At 41.8% G+C, this 14,217-nt stretch overlaps 1 protein-coding gene across 1 annotated transcript in view; it reads right to left on the bottom strand.

Moving 5' to 3' along the window:
* ARHGEF26 (Rho guanine nucleotide exchange factor (GEF) 26) overlaps positions 1 to 14,217 on the bottom strand; it is a 182,163-nt gene that overhangs the window by 52,864 nt on the left and 115,082 nt on the right. The window lies entirely within an intron of this gene.

Here is a 14,217-nt window from a genome sequence, read left to right as displayed (position 1 = left end):
CAGAGGTACATGGTTCAAATCCACCAGATGCTCTGCTGGAGAAGGAGGAGCAATATCCTCCTGTACCAGTCAGATCTGATTTGACGGTACACGTAAAAATAATACAATAAAAAGTTAAAAAAGGGTGTTTTTTTTTAAAAAAAAAAAAAAGAGTTTTGCAGTTGAGACACACTGTATCCAGTTAGAAGTGGTGTAATTAGAGAAGTGAAGACAGAAAGAATGTCCTAAAACATTGTAAAGATCCATGTGCTGTGTGTCCCCCTTTTCATTTATATTTCTATTGGTTTCCATACAAGCGTTTATATACACTGCATTTCATATATGTATATTCTGTTTTATACAATCTTTATATTGTGTTTCATATAATCATTCGTGTACACTGTATTTTAGATAATTAATCACTGTTGATCTAAGCCTATTATCACCCCATCTTTTCAAGTCCCCACTGAATCATTCACATCATCCCCTTTTCCTAACGACATTGTGCTTTCTGCTTCTTTTCTCTGCTCCTCCTTCCTCACTTAACCCAGGGCATCTCCCCTGCTTCAGAGCAGACAGCACCCCTTTCTCATTCCACATCAGGACAGCTTAGGGGCAGACTACAAATCTACAAACATCAAAGGCAAATTCTAAGCAGAGAGACGCAGAGCAGCTGATTTGCAAACAGCCTAGAGGGAGGAGAGCCCAAGTGAAGACTGATGGTCTCTGCAAAGAGGTTCAAATCCCAAAGCCAAATCCAATGTGATCCAGCAGGTTCAGGGCGGCTCCCCCAAGTGCTGCCAAGGCTGTAAACTTTTAACGGGAGCAAACTGCATTGTCAGCCCCCAGAGGAGCTGGTCATGGATTCACACTGGCAACAGTTTAACTCTCAACCTAACATATAAGTCATTATGCTACCAAAAAGCATCAAACTAAGATAAATTCTCTTAAATGGATGCTCTAAAAGACGTACTGATCAAATGGTATTCAGTCCTTTGCTGGGTGCCTAATACATACTGACTTCACTGATCTAAATCAAAACTAACTTTATCTTATTTTCTTATTAGGTAGGAAAAGTGTGTTGTTATGTTTTTTAAAAATCCATACAAAGATAGCAAATTAAAATTAGTTGTTAAAAATAAAGGCTATAAATTTGAATAGATTTCTTTTTACTTCTATTTTGTCAAGTAATTACTGTATGCCTGTTGTTGTTGTTGTTGTTGTTGTTGAAGTGCTGTCAAGTTGTAGGCGACTCATAACCTATGCATTTAATGTATGCCTTCTATGAAAAAACCAGTAATAGAGAAGTAAATCAAACAGGCTTAAAAGATGCTGACCTAATCCTGTTCCCCAGAAGTAGCTGTTAACAGGTTGGATTATACACACTTTCTTTTTCTGTTGAGAAGCTTATATGGACATATAAACTCACACGTGTAGGAAATTTTCCTTTCTGAAAATAGATGATTTTATGTTTGACCATGACCGGGTAATTGCCATGTTATCAGTGCTTCCTTTATTATGAACACACCACTCGTTGAAAAGAAACCGCTGCTGCATGCCAGATGGGAGAGCTCTGGTCTGCAAAGAGCTGCCCTGCTAACCTCTGGGGGTTCAAATCCACCAGCCGGCAGCCTACCCTCATGAGAGTTACAGGTTTGGGAACCTGGCGGCTAGAGGGACGTCGAACTCAACAGACAGCAGTAAGTCGGAATTTTTGGTTTTTTACGTCAGGTGCTGGGGTCCCTGGGTAGCACAAATGGTTAGGCTCTGGGCTCCTAAATGAAGGTGGGTGTTTCACTCTCCCACTGTAGCACCCAGGCCTTCAGGGAGCCCTATCCTCCTTAAGGGTGAGAGCCAGGGTCTGTGCACGCAAGGCTGCCAGGAGTCTGCAACCTGTTCTAACTGCAAAGACAAGGCACTGGAAAGTATTAAGATTCAATTTATGCTAACTTTGAACGGCTAGTTAAAGGTCTGATAAATTCACAGACAAATTCTGTGTTGCTCCGCAATTCCATTTTCTTCTCTTTCAGCTTTAGAAACGCCGCAGGGTGTGTTCCTCCTGTGTGATTTTCAAATCCAACGCGTTGCACATCATATTGTAATTCTTTGCTTTGTCTTCTAAAGCTGCTTTTTGAAATCTGCTCTGCTCTCCTGTCAACAGCATTCTTTCCCCTCTTTCTGGCTTCTTCTCATTATAATGTGAGTTTCAGAGACTTCTGACATTCATTTTATTCTTTCTTTCTCTCCTGTGTTTGTAATGTTTTGCTTTGCTTTCTTATGAATGATGTCTTTCCACAACTTGTCTACAATTGGATACAGTACAAGATCCAATACACAGTAGTGTGATTCCCCACTGAAACATCATTTTCTCTTCTTTTTTTTTTTGTTTTAAAATACAAAGATATAATGTGAATATTTGTAAAAGTTTTACATGTTTTTTTTATCAAATGACATTCATACTTTAACTTTCCTATCTCAAAGTGGCTTAAAAAAAGGCTGAGCCAATTTTTACATTTGACAGAAACATCTCTTGCTACTGTCGTGTGCCATCAAGTCAGAACTGACCCATAGTTCCCTCTCCAGTGGGTTTTCAGAGGCTGAAAACACAGAAGAGTAGACTGCCCACTCTTCTCCAATGGAGCAGCTGGTGAATTCAAACTACGTGCCTTTGAAATTGCAACACAGTTTCTTACCACTAGGCCACCAGAGCTCCCTCTTATAGAATTGTTTGAAAATGCTCAATTCTCCACTCTTTTGTCACCTGCAGCTGTCATCCATATTTTAACTACATTTACAATAAGAAAAAAGTACAAATGTTTATTTAAAAACTAATGAGCCTGGAAAAAACCCTTTTTTATATTTTACACTAACATAATCCTTACGAGTGACCTCAACTATATAAAGAAGAGAGAGAGAAAAGTCTCTTACATAAATGTACTGATACTGCAGCCCTTTATAAAAGGAGATTTGAATAATATTTATTGGGAACAAGGTGCCTACGTGATGACAACAGCTTTATATCTAAGAGAGTAGGATAACAGGAGATATTCAAAACAACATAAAATGTTATGGGAAAAGATTAAAAGAACCTTAATGATTTTGCCTATAGGGAGAAGATTATAACTTAGTATTATCCTCAAATGTCAAAGAGACTGTCATGAGGTAAGAGTTTATTCTATTTTCCAGAAAGGAAAAAGCAGCAAATATTTCTTCTGGGCATAAGACACTGTCCCCTGACTGACACTCCTTCCCCATTAGATAACACATTAATCTAACACAAACTCAGATTCTCTGGAAATGTCCCTTCTCCTTCCTCTTCCCAGCTTCCAAGTAAAAAGAAAAGGAGGAATTAAACTCACTCTCATTTTTTTTTAAATCCATCTTTTGTTCAAATAGCTGTTCAAGCCAGGAAGTCTTTTTTAAGATTACCAAACTAATAAATTGCCACTGTCATTTCAATAACATTACTGCTGAAAAAATTCTGCTGCAGTATTATTCATAGTCTGTAAAAAAATGCATTAGGGTTTTAATTTTTATTAAAGAATAAGAATTATCCTCTCTTCTCTCCCATCCCCTGAACTGAGCATGAGTAACAAGCTAAGAAGACATACCCAGGGCCTGTGATCAACTTGGGCATTCACATACTAAATTTAAGCCCTTAAAAAAATTTCACAGGAGGAAAAATTGCCCATCCTTCTGCAGAGCACCTGGTGGTTTCAAACCACATGTCTTTGGGATGGTGGCACAGCTCCTTAATATTAGGCCAAAATAAAGATGCTGTTGTTGTTGTTGTTGTTGTTGTTGTTATGTGCCATGGAGTCACCTGTGACTCATAGCAACCCTATGTAGAACAGCCCTAAACCCTGTTCTATCCTGTGCCAATCTCACTGTCTCTGACACTCCTACCCCCACTACCTCAGTCACTGAGTCAATCCACCTCATAGGGGGTCTTCTTCGCCTGCGCCTGCCCTCCACCTTCCCAAGCATGACGTCCATCTCCAAGGACTGGTCCGTCCTTGCAACATGTCCAAAGTATGTCAGATGAAGCCTCAGAATCCTTGCCTCCAAGGAGCAGCCAGGTTGAACCTGTTTGTTCTGTTAGCAGCCCATGGTATATTCAATACTCTTCTCCAGCACCACAGCTCAAAGGCTCTCCTTCTATCCTCCCTAGTCATTGTCCAAATCTCTGATGCTTAGCAAGTGATTGAAAAGACCATGGCCTGTATCAGGCACACTTTAGTCTCCAAAGTGACATCATTGCTCTTCAGTACTTTGGAGAGATCTCAATACGTCTTCTGATTTCCTGGCTGCTGGTACCAAGAGTGTTGACTGTGGAGCCAAGCAAACTAAAGGTGTGAACAATCTCAATCTCTTCACCATTCATCCTGATGCTGCCAATTGTCCCAGTGGTGAGAATCTTTGTCATCTTGATACTGAGTTTCAATTCATACTGAAGGCTGCATCCTTGACCTTCTGCAGCAAGTGCTTCAGGTCCTCCTCAGTTTCAGCAAGTAGGGTTGCTGAAACTTGCATAACGCAGACTGTTGATGAATCTTCCACCAATTCCAATGTCTCACTTCTCTTCATACAGCCCAGCCTCCCAGATGATGTTCTGCATATAGATTGAAAAGGTAGGGAGACAGGACACATCCCTGGCATACACCCTTTCCAATTTTGAACCATGCAGTGTTTTCTTGCTCTGTTCTGAGGACTGCCTCCTAGTGAAAGTACAGGTTTCACATTAGCACAATCAAGTGTTCTGGAATTCACATTCTTCTCAGAGTCAGCCACAGTTTGTTATAATTCATATGGTCAAGTGCCTTTGCATAATCAATGAAGCACTGATAGACATTCCTCTGGTATTCCCTGCTTTCATCCAAGATCCATCTAACATTAGCTACAATATCCCTAGTACCACGACCCCTTCTAAACCCAGCCTGCACTTCTGGCAGTTCTCTGTTGATGTGCTATTCCAGTTGTTTTTGGATAATCTTCAGGAGAATCTTGTTTGCATGTGATATCAGTGATAATGTTTGATAATTTCCACATTCTGGTGGGCCACTTTTCTTTGAAACGGGAACAAATATAGATCTTTTCCAGTCAGTTGGCCAAGTGGTTGTTCTCCAGATTTCTTTATACAACTTGGTGAGCATGTCCATGGCAGCATCTGTTAACTGAGATATGTCAATTGGTATACCATCTATTCCTGGGGCCTTATTTTTTGCCAATTACTTTAAAGCAGCTTGAACTTCTTATTTCATCACCCTAGACTCTTGCTCATGTGTTGTTTCATGAAATTCTTCTGTGTCTGCTAATTCCTTTCGGTACTGTGACTCTAAGTTTGGAAGGAGGAGTGGCATCCACTTCCATACTAGCTTGCCTCCAGAAATCCTATGAACCTGGAGAGAGAAGGAAAGGCACCCAAGCATTGAGGACTCTCCTTCATAGGGTCACTATGAGTTGCCTGCAACTCAACAGCACTTAACAACAACAACAACTCTGACTCTATACTCCTTCCATCTTCTGTTAATATTTCTTGGATCATTCAATATTCTGCCCAGAGCATCCTTGATCATAGCAACTCGAGGTTTGAATTTGTTCTTCAGTTCCCTGAGCTTAAGAAATGCTGAGCAAGTTTGGCTCTTTTGGTATTCCTACTCCAGCTCTTTGCACACTTCATTGTAATGTTTTGCTTTGTCTTCCCACACTGCCTTTTGGAATTTTCTGATCAGCTCTTTAATATCTTGAAATTTTCCCTCTGTTTTGGCTTCTTGGCGCTCTAGTGCAATATTGAGAGTCTCTTCTGACATCCATTTTGGTCTTTTTTTCCTCCTCTGTCTCTGTAATGACCTTTTGTACTCTTCCTGGATGATACCCTTGATATCCTCCTGCAACTCATCTGGTCTTCACTCACTAGTGGTCAAGGCCTCAAACCTGTTCCGGGGATGGTTTTGAAATTCAGGTGGGATAGACTCAAGGTCATATTTTGGTTCCCTTGGATTTGATTTAATTTTCCTTAGCTTCAGCTTGAACTTGCATATGAATAGTTGGTGGTCTGTTCCACAATCAGCTCCTGGCCTAGTTTTAAATGTAATCAATCTGATTTTTATGCATATTATCAGGTGAAATCCATGTGTATAACCTGCATTTATGTCTCTTAAAAAAATGTATTTGCAATGAGTAAGTCATTGACTGTGCAAAATTCAATCATTCTATTTCCAGCTTCATTTCTCTCACCAAGTCCATGTTTTCTAACTACTGATTCTTCTTCTCTGTTCCCAACTTTTGCATTCCAGTCACCCATTATTATCAATGTATCTTGATTGCATGTTCGATCGATCTCCAACTGTAAAAGTTGGTAGAAATCTTCTATTTCCTGTTCTTTGGCTCTGGTTGTTGGTGCATATATTTGAATGATAGTGGTATTCACTGGACTTCCTTCTATGTGTATGGATATTAACCTGTCACTCAGATGGTTTACCAATTTATTTTATTTCTGATAAAACAGATATAAAATTCTACATTTCATTTCAAACCACAAACGTCTAAAATTACAATCTCTTCGCTGAAAATATTGTCAGTTTCTCCCAATCTATAAAAAACTCAATTAACAATATTCACAAACCAAACAGAAATTAACGTTCCTGAGCTGGCTGTCTTAAGCACTTCGGTTTTCATATCACATAAGGAAATTGGTTAAAATGTCACTTATTCATGATTCTTGATAGGAGAGAGATGCTTACCTGAGGGTACTTCCTCCTAGATAGCCTTTTCTAAATTTACACACAAAGAATACTCATCGCACTGAATCATGACCAACTCATAGCTGACCCTCTAGGAAGTTCTGAGTAGCTGTAAACTTACCAGGGAAGAGATTGCCCATCTCAAACTGCATAATACTGACAAAGTCATGGGATTCACAAGTCCATTACACTTTAGCCAGCCTCTCCTAAAAGAACCAGTGTCCAACCAAGTAAAAAGTGAGGCCTCGGAAAACCCAGTGGTCACACTGTCCAGGGATCTGAACTTCCTGACAGACACTGAATGACACTTCTGGGTTTCATTTTACCCTCAGTGATACCCCTACCTTTCCTCTTTTCTCTCCTGCCTGAATTGCTTTTTCCCATCTGTCATGTTAATTCAGTAACAACAAAGCAGCTTTTGACCTATTGACCTATTTTGAATCTAATGTTAGACATTGGCTAGCAGTTCTCCAAAAGACCTCCCATTCTCCCCTTTCTCTCTGGCCACCTGAGGTCCTGAGGAGAGACTCAGGCAACTTCACCGCATTCCGTCTAAGTCTCTCCTTTCAATTTCCCACAGTGGTATCCAGAGCACTGAGGGGCCAGGAGGTGAATTTACATGGAATCACAGATGGAATTCTTTTTGTAGAAAAAATGTGTGGGAATAAAATCAACTGGCCCTCGAAACTCACGATTCTACAGTTATTATTGGCAAGGAGGATGATAAGTCAAGTTGTGATTAAGTTTCACATTGATGAGAAAAAATCAGTGCTTCGCAGGAAGGTGATGAAAAAACTACACCAGAAGCATTCGGACAGAAGGGGCTGGAGAATTCCAGGAAGCTCCTGATGCCGTCATCAGCTCTGCTCCCCCGTGTTTAATATCTTCACTCCTCTGCCGTCTACCTCCTTCTCTCCGCTGATATTCTAGGAGTATCTAGATACAAAGAAGTTATTCCTCATCTTTGGCCCACCCTCTCTGACCTCCCTCTCGGCTACAGCCTTCCCTCCCCCTTCCTCTGCTTCTTGGAGTAGCTGCTGTACTTGCTGGCAGATGCACCCTTCCACCTCCCACTCATTCCTCAAGACACCCCTACAACGGCTTCCGCTCCCACCACTGCAGGGACAAACGAACCAATGAATGCCTCACCTCACTTTATCTGTCAGGAGTATTCAACAGAGTTGACCCTCTTTCCATCTGACTCCCTGGGCCAGGCCGTGCTGATACGACGTCCCTTCCTCTGGCTAGTTTTCCCCTCCTCTCAGTTTTCTGACTGTATGTCTCCACTGCTGGCTGCTTTTTCCTACACAAGACATGGGATGCTGCTGTTCCCCACGGCGGGGCTTCAGACCCACTGCTCTGCACACCCTACTAACTCTTTCTGGGTCATCTCATCTACTCGTCCGGCTTCAGATAACACTGACACGCTACTGATTTCCAAATCCATGTCTCCAATTCAGGCCTTTTCTCTGAGTCCCTAACATGTTTCTTTACCCAACTTGGCCTGTTCCATAGGACTCTCAGAGGGCACATTCGAAATGAAGTGTATCAGCTTCTCATGGCTTTACTGCAGAGGTAAAGAAAACCGACCATCGCGCTCGTGGTAAGGAGCTGAGCTGCCAACTCAAAAGTATGCAGTTCGAAAGCACCTGTTCCTCCCTAGAAGAAAGATGGGTAATCTCCTCCCTTGCGATTCACTGCCTCTGAAAATCCACTGAAGGGTCAGCCAAGGGTCAGTTCCAACTCAATGGTCCATGACAACAGCAATTAGCCAGAGATCACGTTATTCTCTCTTAATTTCCAAATGTGCTCACTCAGCCCATCATCATATCTAATTCCCTGATAAACTCACTGCCGTCGACATGGAACGCTCCTAACTGACCCTCCAGCTGGCTTCTGGGAGGTTATAAAACTCACAAGAGGAAGCTGCGCAGCTCTCTTCTGCAAAGACGCTGGAAGGTACAAACCGCCAGAGAGGAGTAGCCCAGTTCCCTGAAGACTACGTCACGTAGATCTAGCTCTATTTTACTACTATACCCACTGCCAGACGATCACATGATTCACTATGCTGGAGGTGAAAAGGTGAGGAAAAATGGGGTCTCCTTCAGAGCTAATAAAGTTAGTTCTAGATCCATCTTGAACTACAATGTGGTGAGTGACAGGATAATATCCATTTGCATATAAGAAGTCCAGAGAATGCCACTATCATTCAAACAGATGTACCAACAGCTAGAGCCAAAGAGGAGGAAATAGATTTCCACCAACTTCTACAGTCTGAGATCAGGCAAACATACAATCAAGAGGCATTAATAGCAATGGGCGACTGGAATGCAAAAGTTGGGAAAAGGGAAGAAGGATCAGTAATCGGAAAACATGTGCTTAGAGACAGAAACGAGGCTGGGGATAGAATGCTTGAATTTTGTACAATCAACGATTTATTCATTGCAAATACTTTTTATAAGAAACATAAATGCAGGTGGTTGTTGTTGTTGTTGTTGTTATGTGTCGTCGAGTTGCTTGTGACTCATAGCGACCTTATGTACAACAGCCCTAAACCCTGCTCTGTCCTGTGCCAATCGCACTGTCTCCGACACACCCATCCCAATTACCCCAGTCACTGAATCAATCCCCCTCATAGAGGGTCTTCCCCTCCTGCGCCTGCCCTCCACCCTCCCAAGCATGATGTCCTTCTCCAAGGACTGGTCTCTCCTTACAACATGTCCAAAGTATGTCAGACGAAGCCTCAGGATATTTGCCTCCAAGGAACAGCCTGTTTTAACCCTCTCAAGGATAAATCTGTTTTCTTAGCAGTCCATGATACCCTCAACACTATTCTCCAATACCACAGCTCAAAGGCATCAATTCTCCTTCTATCCTCCCTAATCATTGTCCAACTCTCTGATGCATAACAACTGATTGTAAAGACCATGGCCTGTATCAGATGCACCTTAGTCTCCAGAGAGACACCATTGCTCTTCAGTACTTTGGAGAGGTCCCTAACAGCAGACTTTCCCATAACAATACGTCTTTTGATTTCCTGGCTACTGGTGCCAAGAGTGTTGACTGTGGAGCCAAGCAAACTAAAGCTGTGTACCATCTCAATCTCTTCACCATCCATCCTGATGCTGCCAATTGATCCAGTGGTGAGAATCTTTGTCTTCTTGACATTGAACCTCAATCCATATTGGAGGCTGCAGTCCTTGACCCTCTGCAGCAAGCGCTTCAAATGCAGGTTATACACATGTATGTCACCTGACAGTATGCATAGGAATCAGATTAATTACATCTGTGGAAAGAATCGTTGGAGAAGCTCAATATCAGCTGTGAAAACTAGCACAGGTGCTAATTGTGGACCAGACCACCAACTACTCATATGCTGAACTAAGGAAAATTAAATCAACGGGAACTAAAATTTGACCTTGAGTCTATCCCAGATGAATTTCAAAACCATCTCAGGAAGAACAGGTTCGAGGCCTCGAACACTGATGAGCAAAGACTAGATGAGCTGTGGGAGGATATCAAGAATCTCTTCCAGTAAGAATGCAGGAGGTCATTACAAAGACAGAGGAGGAAGAAAAGACCAAGATGGATGTCAGAAGAAACTCAGAATATTGCATTAGAGCACTGAGAAACCAAAGCAAAGGGAAGAAATCAAGAAATTAAGGAGATGAACAGAAGATTTCAAAGGGCAGCACAGGGAAACAAAGTAAAGCATTATAATGAAATGTGCAAATAGCTCAAGTCAGAAAATCAAAGGGGCAGAACTCAGGATTTCTTAAATTGAAAGAAGTGAAGAACAAATTCAAGCCTCAAGTTGCAATACTTAAGGATGACTTGAGCAAAATATTAAATGATGCAGGAAGTATTAAAAGAAGATGGAGAGTATACAGAGTCACTGTACCAAAAGGAATTGGTGGACACAGAAGAATTTAATGAAACAACATATGGGCAAGAGCCTGTGGTGGTGAAGGAAGAAGATCAAGCTGCTCTGAAAGCACTGGCTAAACACAAGGCCCCAGGAAGTGAAGGCATATTGACTGACATATTTCGACAAACAGACACTGCTCTGGAAGCGCTCATCAAGTTATGCCAAGGAATCTGGAGGACAACCACCTGGCCTACCGACTGGAAGATATTTGTCCCCATTCCAAAGAAAGGTGACCCAACAGTGTGGAAATTATCATTCCTGTTACACGCAAGCAAGATTCTGCTGAAAACTATCCAAAAGTGACTGGAACAGCACATCAACAGAGAACTGCCAGATGTGCTGACTGGGTGTAGAAGAGGCCGTGGTACTAGGGATATTGTAGCTAATGTTAGATGGATCTTGGATAAAAGCAGGGAATACCAGAGGAATGTCTATCTGTGTTGCATTGACTATGCAAAGGTATTTGATTGTATAGATCACAACAAACTGTGGCTGACTCTGAGGAGAATGTGAATCCCAGAACACTTGACTGTGCTTATGCAAAACCTATACATGGACTAAGAGGCAGTTGTCAGAACAGATCAAGGAAACAATACATGGTTCAAAACTGAGAAGAGTGTGCATCAGGGATGTGTCCTATCTCCATATCTTTTCAATCTATATGCAGAACAGATCATTTGGGAGGCTGGGCTGTACAAAGAGAAATGTGGCATCAGGATTGGAGGATTGGAAGAAGACTCATCAACAACTTGCGTTATGCAGATGACACAACCCTGCTTGTTGAAACTGAGATGGATCTGAAGTGCTTGCTGCAGAAGGTCAAGGACTGCAGCCTTCAATGTGGATTGAAGCTCCATATCAAGAAAACAAAGATTCTCACCACTGGGGCGATTGGCAGCATCATGATGAATGGTGAAGAGACTGAGATTGTTAACAGCTTCAGTTTGCTTGGCTCGACAATCAACACTCTCGGAACCAGCAGCCAGGAATTTAAAAGATGAATTGCATTAGGAAAGTCTACTGTCAGAGACCTCTCCAAAATACTGAAGAGCAAAGATGCCAATCTGAAGATGAAGGTGCATCTCATGCAGGCCATAGTCTTTGCAAATACATGCTGTGCATAAGAAAGCTGGACAATGACTAGGATGATAGGAGGAGAGTTGATGCCTTTGAGCTGTGGTGCTGGAGAAGAGTATTGAATATACCATGGACTGCTAAAAGACCAAACAAGTTCATCCTAAAGAAGGTGAGACGGGGCTACCCTTTGGAGACAAAGATTCTGAAGCTTTGTCTGACATACTTGGGACATGTTGCAAGGCGGGACCAGTCCTTGGAGAATGATATGCTTAGGAGGGTGGAGGAATAGTGCAGAAGAGGAAGTCTCTCAACAAGATGGATTGATTCAGTGACTGGTGTAATGAGGTTAGCTGTGTCAGAGACAATAAAATTGGCACAGGTTAGAGCAGAGTATAGGGCTGTTTACATAGGGTTGCTAGGAGTAGGAAGTGACTTGACAGCATATAACAACAACTATACGTTCCAATTTAAGCCAACACCATCTCTTGCCTAATTAACTCCAAAAAGCTTATAACTTGTCCCAGCTTCACAGGAATCTCTGTATTGCATAAATTTATAGCTTCTACATCAATTTAATTATTTAACTCAAGCAAAGCCCCTGTGGCTCCTCCAATCACATGACAGACACTCCAGTTCTTCAAATTCTCTAAAAACTCTCTTGTCTTTGGTCTTCTACACATAATCAAGATACCCTCCTTCCAAACCCTTCTCGCCTCCATGCCTGATTTAGAACTCCACCTATGTATTTCCCCATTATGTCTCCCACCACTCTGCTAGAATACTTATTTAACATCTGCCACGTGACACTGGCAGTTCCGTGGGAGGAGGGGCCATATCAATCTTAGTCATCAGTGAACTTTCAGGGGCTGGCACTGTGCCTGGTATGGAGCCAGTGCTCAAGAAGTATTTGTTAAATGAAAGAAAGAACAACTAGTTATTCCGAGGCAAACAGAAACTGAGACACCTTTAGTTCCTGAAAGCAATATTGCCTGAAACAGTCAAGATATCCCTTTCACTTGAGTGTGGCAAACATCATTTTATTTTTTAACAACTTAAAGACAGAAGTTGTCAGAAGTTTCATTTTACTTGAATTCCCATGAACAGCTCCGGCACCAGCAGTTAAGAAACCAACAGGCATGTTGCACTTGGGAAAATCTGCTGACAAGGACTTCTCCAAAGTGCTGAAGAGCAATAATATCAGTTTAATGATGAAGTTGGAACTGACCCAAGTGACGATATTTTCAGTTGTTTCCTAAGCATCTGAAAGTAAGACAATGACGAAGGATAACAAGAGAATTGATGCCTCTGAATTGTGGTGTTGAGACTTTTCTCCAACACGCAGGAACTGCCAAAAGAACAAACAAGTCTTTCTGGAGGATGGGCAACCAGGATACTCCTTTGAGGCAAGGATGGTAAAACTTGATCTCATATACTTGGGCCCATTCTTACACAAATATATTATGCTTGTAAAACAACTATGCAATATCATCTCACCCCAGGAAGAATAGAAATTTAGCAGAACAGCAAATATCAAATGCTGGCAAGTTTGTGGAGAAACTGGAACCCTTATTCACTCTTGGTGGGAGTGTAAAATGGTGCAACCACTGTGGAAGGCGGTATGGCGCTTTCTCAAAAAGTTGCAAATAGAGATACCATTTGACCCAGCAATTCCACTACTGGGAATATATCCCGAGACCATAACTGACATCCAAGCAGATATATGCACAACCATGTTTACTGCAGCTTTGTTCACAATAGCAAAGAGCTGGAAACAACCCAACTGTCTATCAGAGAAGCTCTGGTATATTCACACAATGGAATATTGTGCTGCATTGAAAAACAAGGAACTCAAGAAATATTATGCAAAATGGATGACCCTGGAGGACATTATGCTGAGTGAAGTATCTCAGTCACAAAAGGACAAATATTGCATAGGGCCACTGTCGTAAAACAGGACTGACATGGTTGAAGGAAGACAGAAAATGAGGGGAGGAATGATGTATATTGCATTGAAACAGATGAGGGAGAGAACTGTTTAAAAAGGATATATGAATGGGTATTGTCATTAGAAAAGTCCAGAGTGAAGGCAGCACAGTGGAGTGGACTTGGGGGAAGGGATTGCATAACAATGAAAGAGTTTTTCTTTCTTTTCAGGGAGAAGAGTGAATTGGGGGCAGGGGGTGGGGAGGGAGAAAAGTGCAACAATGAATGACTGGAAACCCTAAGTCTCTGTAAACTTTCATTAAAATTAATTTTAAAAAAAAAGAAAAATATGTTATGCTTGTAAAGGAGAAGGGTTAGCCACAGAGAGGAAGACCTGCAAAAAGATGGACTGACAGGGTCACTGTAACGGCGAGTTTGAGCATGTCCTTGATCATGTCCGAGATCCTGAGGCCGGTGGTGCAAGAAAAGGCTCACTTCACATCTACTGTTCACAGGGTCACTGTCAATCACAGTCAACTCAACAGCGCCAAAGAAGGCTGTGTTAAA

This window comes from Elephantulus edwardii, unplaced genomic scaffold, assembly GCF_000299155.1.
Source record: "Elephantulus edwardii isolate Elephantulus edwardi_28Jun2011 unplaced genomic scaffold, EleEdw1.0 scaffold00368, whole genome shotgun sequence".
NCBI classification, from domain to species: domain Eukaryota; kingdom Metazoa; phylum Chordata; class Mammalia; order Macroscelidea; family Macroscelididae; genus Elephantulus; species Elephantulus edwardii.
The sequence above is the reverse complement of the archived record's forward strand: the minus strand, read 5'-3'. Positions and strand labels throughout refer to the sequence as shown.